The sequence below is a fragment of the Schistocerca nitens genome, chromosome 8 (assembly GCF_023898315.1).
Source record: "Schistocerca nitens isolate TAMUIC-IGC-003100 chromosome 8, iqSchNite1.1, whole genome shotgun sequence".
NCBI classification, from domain to species: domain Eukaryota; kingdom Metazoa; phylum Arthropoda; class Insecta; order Orthoptera; family Acrididae; genus Schistocerca; species Schistocerca nitens.
Window position 1 is genome coordinate 149,708,768 of NC_064621.1, and position 7,671 is coordinate 149,716,438.

At 41.1% G+C, this 7,671-nt stretch overlaps 1 long non-coding RNA gene across 1 annotated transcript; it reads left to right on the plus strand.

The window, feature by feature from the left end:
* Positions 1-6,575: 6,575 nt before the first annotated feature.
* On the plus strand, positions 6,576-7,004 carry LOC126198415 (uncharacterized). Its single transcript, XR_007540071.1, has 2 exons — positions 6,576-6,613; positions 6,790-7,004. It is a non-coding gene; the product is annotated as an uncharacterized LOC126198415 (long non-coding RNA).
* The last annotated feature ends 667 nt before the right edge of the window (positions 7,005-7,671 follow it).

Sequence of the window (7,671 nt, forward strand, 5' to 3'; positions counted from 1 at the left end):
AATTACCTGTTTTCTAAGGATCTTCCAAACATATTTGTTTCAAATTTTCAGTAAATGTTACACAGTACCTTCTGCATAATTTAACACAGCCTTTTTCCAAAAAACTGTATATTTTTTAATATATAAATAAAAAATTGCAAAAAAAATGTTGTGAATTTTCATTACAATTGAAAAAAAATCATCTTTAATAACTAAACTAAAATTTTGTAAAATCCCTGTTTTAAGTTGTAGCCCATATTCCAATAAATAATCTGTAAAAATTCAACTTCCTACCTCAAATACTAAGTGAGGAAAAATGTAATTTATAAGCGTTATTTTAACATTGCAAGTATAGGGCGTTCCGGAGCCCCTTAAGAGTGGCCATATGTACTGGGAAGCCCCAGATGACCAGTGATGATACGCTCCATGGCGTGTCCATCTGTACCTGAAACAACACAGGAGGCTGGTGCAAAGTAAAAATGGAGTGCCCATTGCAGAGTCTTGTACCGCAAGGAATCAAGGGAGAGGATATTGTTATGGGTGGCCGGTATCCTCTTTTTACAACACAAATGCACACGTGGATTAATACAGTTCTTTATTTGCAGGAAGTACTTATCTTGAATAGAGTCCATGTGTTTTGGTACAAGCTCATCAGTATTGCAGACAATTCGATAATCTTGCTATTACAAACTTTAGTCTCACTGCTGGTAAAATACAGCCCCCACTATAATTGCTAATCTGGTCGCTGTGTACTGACGTAGCCTGTTACGAACTAATCGCGCTCTGCGAGTGAATGACAGACGCCAAGCTGGAATGAGTGAGTCAGTGAGGCCCTCCGGTCAGCGGCAGCGGCCTACATACATGCTGTCGCTAGGGCGTTGGCGGTGGTGTGTCTCTGGCCTCTCTCGTGATAGGCGCACTTGATGAGCGCCTACTATTGATTTTCGCGCTTCATCTTTGTCGGTGTGCTAGTGATAGCTTACGCCAACACACTCATCTCCTGTAACACTCTCCTAGGACTACAGCAGGCATCCCACAACACTTGTGTATATACAGGACCTGTCCATCTCGTGCACACAACGAAAACGGTTACTTCCCTGTGAAAGGAAGGGAAGCTTCACCACCATGGCAATCTGAATGTTGGTAATTTGATATACAAGTCAGTTGGGTTCTGGTCTTACGGCGTTGCATTATCACGATAGTATTCGTCACTTCACAGATTAAACATGTGTTAAATAAGGAAAAAACGGCAGTCACGAGGGCAGCGTAACATGGGAAAACAAATACCTTCGCTATTATGAAGTATCAAAATGAAGACGCATGAGAAAACACGGAGAGGGTAAGTTCTCAGCTTAAAATATGACATGGCCGCAGGAACAAAGTATCCCGGGAAAGGCCTCACATGGCAAACGTGGTGAAGTCCGATGGACTTCGTTTTGAGTGATTCTAGCTCCGCAGAGTTCGTGTGTGCAAGTCCCCTTGTGTATGAAAAAGAATTTGTGGCACTGTTGCCTTATTTTGTTGGGAAGACGGGAGGACTTGACGAGAATCTTGTTCCCTATGTGGAACTTGGGCATTTGTGCCTTCTAGTCTACTCTAGTCTGCCTGCTTCGTGCAGCGGAGTGGATTCCATGAACGGCTAGCTCCACAACCAGTGACATTGGTGGGAAACCGACAATTTTTCTGTTCATGTCCTGCGGTTGCCCGTTCTGCAGCACTGTCACAGGTGCAAGTCGAGTCACTCCGTGGGGCACCTCATTCATCGTCTCCTGAAAAACTTGCAGAAGGTATGCCAAGTCATGTGCTGTTTGTTGCAGTATATTCTGTAGAGATTACCTAATTCTTTCGTCACCCCTCCGGCAGGATTCGAACCTGGGTGCTGAGAGGAGATGAATACAAACTCGATTTTATGTTCACATAGTGTGTCCTTCCACCTCGCCGAGTGGAACTGGTGTCCATTGTCAGAAATTATATTCTCGATGTGGCCCACTTGCGGAAGGAAACGTTTCCGTAGCCCGGTGTCACTGTTAATGCCGCCACCCTCCTCAATGCGATCAGAGAGAAAAATTTAGAGGTTAGTTCTATAAAGACAAGAATGTAACAAAATTCTCTCTTGGTCCCTAGCAGCTAGCTGTTTGAGTTTCTTGAGCACAATGGAGTAGAGTGACGTCTGCGTGTTAGGTGTCTTGTGTTTTGCCTTCTAGTATGTTTTACACATCGACAAGAGGCAGCGGATACTTCTCTCTCCAAGTTGTTGAAATGTGCGAGTATTCGAAATTTCAGGTAACATTTTCACACTTCAAACTGGGCGTAGCTGTAATTTGTGTACCACTTTGACTATCAGGTGCTCTAGTATATTCAGACGCCACAGCGATTCTTCCCCGTTCCTAAGGTGGAACAATATACCCATCCAGAGAAGGTAAAAATACAGGATCATTGCCTCACGCTAGCGCTTCCAATTGTTCTTAAGTATTACAAGGCCAGGGTATTTTTCATTTTCACCTCTGATACCCTGCATTCTTGTTGACACAATTTCTTCAAGTGCAACTTGTCACATGTAATATAAGCTGAAATGTACTCCATCACTTCTCCATCACTGCAATCTTCAAAACCGAAGGGGGACTGAGAGAGCACATCAGTAATGATACTGATGCTCCCTTCAACATGTATGATTTGGAAGTGGTGAGTCTCTTATGTGAAAACTTGGCCATGAACAAGATTTCTAACGCTTTGTGGTCTGTGTACACTTTGTTCCGATGGCCGTACAAGAAATACCAATACCCGGATCACAAGAAGTGCCTCCAACTCTGTGACCGATTACATTGTCTCACTTTTTGTCATTACATGGCTACCAAATGTGATAGTCTTCCACATCAGTTTGTTCTCCTTCATTCACCTCTGAAAAAACATAAATCTCCAAAAAAACCCATATGCACTCTCTCTCACCATACAGAAGTTCTTAGCCAGGTTCAAATGTGACAGTATCAGTGACAGAACCAGTGCAGACTTGAATTCCTGAAACTGCTTTTCCGACATCTCATCCCATACCCACAGTATTTTCTTCCCAGTGTTTTCTTCTATGAGAGGTGGGTGATCAATATGAACAAACCTCCGAAAAAATTTCACTATGCCAAAACACGAAGGAGGTGTCCCTCGGTTGCTGGCCAAGGAAACTTCGCTATGACCTCCATCTCGTCTGTGATGGGTGCAAGACAAGTGTTACCAAGACTGGAAACAATGCTGATCTATAAACTCGTGGATGTGGTTCAGAACCCAAGACACCAACAAGACTAAATAATATGCTAGAGCAGGATGAAGCTGCATGGGGTAGGTACAGAGAAGATAAAAAAATGCAATGGCTCTAAACTACTACTGTGAAACTGAACAAAAAGATAAAACTGCTATGTGTAGTAAATCTAACAAACAGGTATTGGAAGATACTGAGGGGAATTCGATTCTGGCAGCCTTTGATGGGTCATATTCAAAGCTCACTGATTTACATTTGCCAATATCAAAAGGGAAGGATCTTGATATCCACCACCCTCAAGAGGATGCATATCGATACTGTGGCAGAAGAGTTGCCAAATGCTAATCTACTGTGGCCCTCATACATATACTAATGAGGTTATTACTTTCTCATAAATACAATTGCTAATGACATTATGTAATAATCCCTCCAATATATAGAACATTGAAAAGAAGTTACTTTATCATAATGAACCAAGAAGACAGTGTGCTAACCTGTAACAAATACATTTGTTTCTGGAAGGAAAACATTAAAATTAGGGTCTTGACACAGAATATCAGAGTGGCAGATTGTACAAATATAAAAAAAAAAACAAAGAACAAGTCTGATTTCAGCAAACACGCTGTCGACTGTACTGTGAGTCGAGAGCCGTTAACACCAATGTAGAATTTGCCTAACTCAAAACGGTGATTGACCACACATAGAAAATACGTGACTTTGCATGCAAACAGAGAAGGGTTGGCTGTGGCTACTGCAGGTGGCAACAAGGCGGCAAGTTGTGGGAATGTAATTCGGAATTCCCTCTCTACCCTGCTGTGACACTTTCATCGAAACCGCAGACATATAACGTGAACCGACGAGTGTATATGGTGATGATGTCGAAGCTGCAAGAGTCGTCAGCTGCTCAACGTCCCAGCCACCATATTCCAGAATGGAGCACGATTAATTTGTGGCCAATGAAACGTTAATTTTCGACCAGGTGTCCAAGACGACCTCAAATTTGCGCAAATTTCTTCATAGCTACGAAAGAGATTTTTTTTCATTTTATTTTTATTTATTCGTATGGCTCACATCTGCTATAAAAAGACAGGTATGTAACACAAGTAAATGTATGTAACAAGAATACGAAAATACAAAACTACATATAAAACTAACTAAACGTCAGTATCTTAAGTTCCTGATCCATATAACAGCTGTATCATCAGCTTTCATGATATCGCCCCAACTCCCCTAATAGAAACACAAGAGGCACTCATCTCTAATGTGCTTGACTGTCTGGTTTCTAGCCCAGAGACTGTAGCACCCCATTTGTAAAGAGAGTCTGCGCATCGTCCATGCCCAGTGCGAGCTCTGTTCAGTTCGACCCACAGTTTTGTGTCTATTTCTATGCCAGCAGTACCATAGTTAGACTTTCAGAATCAGTCACGCTGTCCAGGATTTTCAATAAATTGATCTGATCCCACAGGTCTCTCATCCCTGTACTACTGGCATCTAGCTGCTCTGCTTGCCGTAATGGTGGGTTTCTTGAAGAGAGTATATTTCGTCGTAGACATGGTGTGCCTTCCTATATGGGTAATGCCAGGTTATCCTGTAGCTTGCGGTATTCCCTAAGCAAGGCCTCACTTCTACGGGTTGCGGGTGGATGGATGTTGCTCAACAGATGAAGCCAATAAATCAGTGTTGGTCGGATTATCCCAGTCATTAACCGCATAGTGTGGTTCAACTGGACGTCGATCAAATTGGTGTGGCAGCTGTTTAGCCACACTGGGGTACAATACTCGGCTGGTAAGAAGACTAGCGCAATGGATGATGTGTGCAAGGTATCTGCTGAAGCTCCCCGTATCATCTACAAAATTTTTGAATAATATTATTACGAGTTTTTACCTTGGCAGCTGTATTTTCAAGTTGTTTTCTATATGAAAGTGAGCGGTCAAGCGTGACACCAAGGTACTTCGATACTTATAGCAAAGGGTGTTTCCCTTAAGTTTCGCTCTGAGCTCTGTGTTTGCTTGATTGTTGTTTAGATGGAATGTACATACTTCAGTACTGGGTTTAAGTCGCCACTTCCTAAAATAGGAGCTCATAACAGCTAGATTTTCTGTGAGAGTTGTCCCCGCTTTCTTGAGATCCTTGGTTTTACAAGCAAGAGCGACATCGTCCGCATAGCAGATTTTGTTGACGTGGTACTGGGGAGGTCGGAGATGTATAGGTTAAATAATACGGGGGATAAGATGAATCACTGTGGTAGGGCATTACTCAACTTCCTTCTGCTTGCTGAGTGATTCATATTCCTGTAGTCCTGCCTTTCCTTGGATGCGTTCGTACTTCATTCTTTTGTCGATCACGTAGAGGGGGACATGGACGTGAAAATGGCTGAAAAATTGAAAAACAATTTTTGTTTCCCTCTGAAAGACTAATTTTTCCGTTTCCAATAACGTGTCGTTTATCAACTCTAATTTGGTCTTAAACGGTCTTTAAACAAATGTCTGCACACTGGCTACAACTCATTTCTCTTCACTGTCGCTGCTTGTTCGCAAGAACCTAGTTTTCCCTGAATTCTCGCAGTCATATTGTCAGAACGCTGTCATAGAAGTATTCAAGAAGGCTGTGGCAAGAAGTAGAGATCATATATGCCATACCATTTAGCTCTTTGTTTTGTTTTTGTTGCTTCGTATCGTTCTAATTTCAGGTCTGATTCGTCTAATGAGCTGACTTTACTTTCGTTGTTTCGTTTGTACGTTTATTGTGTCCATGGTGCCAAGAATTAAGAAAATCAATGAAAATCTCAAGCTCCATTGAAATTTGTTCAGAGTGGCTGCATGTAATAGGAACACCATGCAATAGTGATGGGCTAAACTGCGATTTTACGATATCAGTGATTTCTGTGAATGCTACTTTTCAGTATCTGCTATTCTTAACTGTGATTTGTCGCAGTTAAGGAATCCAGCTCTTGTATCCCTCCGCACTCTACCACTGCGATATCTGCTACTTCTGCGACTTCTGCTACTTCTGCTACTTCTGCGATTTCTGTGACTCCTGCGATTTCTGCGACTCACCACCGTATGAAAAAGTTACATCTGTCCACACAGAAAATTGCATCTCAACAAACCTGTCATTGGTAAGTATGTTTTACGTTTGTTCTTCCGTTGGCTTTAATTTTGTATTAAAGAAACAACTGTGAAAATATTAATAGTGTAATTAATATGTAAGTAGCCATACAGTAGCGTAATAGTTCGTGTTTATAAAATGAATTCTAACATATTGTTATGTTCACAGGTACGCGAACTACATTTCAGTCACTCAGTAAAGTGATAACTCAAAATATCATTGTCAACAGATCTGGAGAAACTGCCACTGCGTCTTTAGACCGTTTTCGTCAGACGAGAGGTTAGTTTCTAAGTGTTTCGATGGACTTAATTACTTCAGTGAGATCGTTCTTGCAAATGTGAAATATACCCCATTGAGTGGCTTTCGTTAGAGCAAATTTTAGCAATCTACTGTCAATTATATTGCTTGTAATTAGTGAGAGCAAAAATTGTTTAATAATCCTTGTGGTTTTGCAGACACAGTTCTGACTCTGATTACTGGTTGCTGTACGTATCTATCCACATCAAGGCTGTTGAGAGAGACTCGTGAAGATTCAAGACAGCTCTTAGAAGATTTTGCAGTTTAAAAGTGACATAATTGTGAAATAAGTGTGCAGATGAGTGATTAAACTGTGTTTTATTGAAGTTGTGCGATTTTAAAGGAATAATAAATGTTAAATACAGTGAGTGAATGATGAAAATCTCATTTTCCACATGTTTAAGCCGTCCTATACCCGTAATTTTCCGCCACTTATTTACTGGTAAACACTAGTTGGAGAGTGACATGCCCCCCCCCCCCCCTTCTCCACAATCTTGGTGTGACACTGACCTGTAACATATCCCAAAGTCTACAATATGCATTTTGAGGCTGTTGATATGAAAGTGGGAAGTACAGATCTTCCATTTAAATCAGGAATAGCTTAAGTGCATTACTTGAAAGTAACACAGGAAAAGCTTACTTATGTAAGTGGTAGTAGTGTCGGCATAAAGTTCTTGTGTGTGAAGTTGCCATGTAGAACACCAGGTGTAAAGCTTTTATCCCGAGTCTTGAACTGTGTCGGAACAAAAGTGAGGCATTCATATGACCCAATAATACTGTTTTCATTTCACTACACTTATACAGATGTCTGAGTTCCTCTGTGTTAACATCGCAAAGTCCTGTAGGCATGTGGAGTATTAAGCAAAACTGTCATTTTGGAAGCAGAATCAAACACATTTGTTACTTGATATTTTCAAGAGAAAAAGGCAATGTTGCTTCTTATTAATATAATACTTTCAGAGTCACAGCTGTGTTTGACCAACCATAACTGATGCTGAATGTGCATGTCGTCATATAATGTGAAGGGCTTATTTCAATAG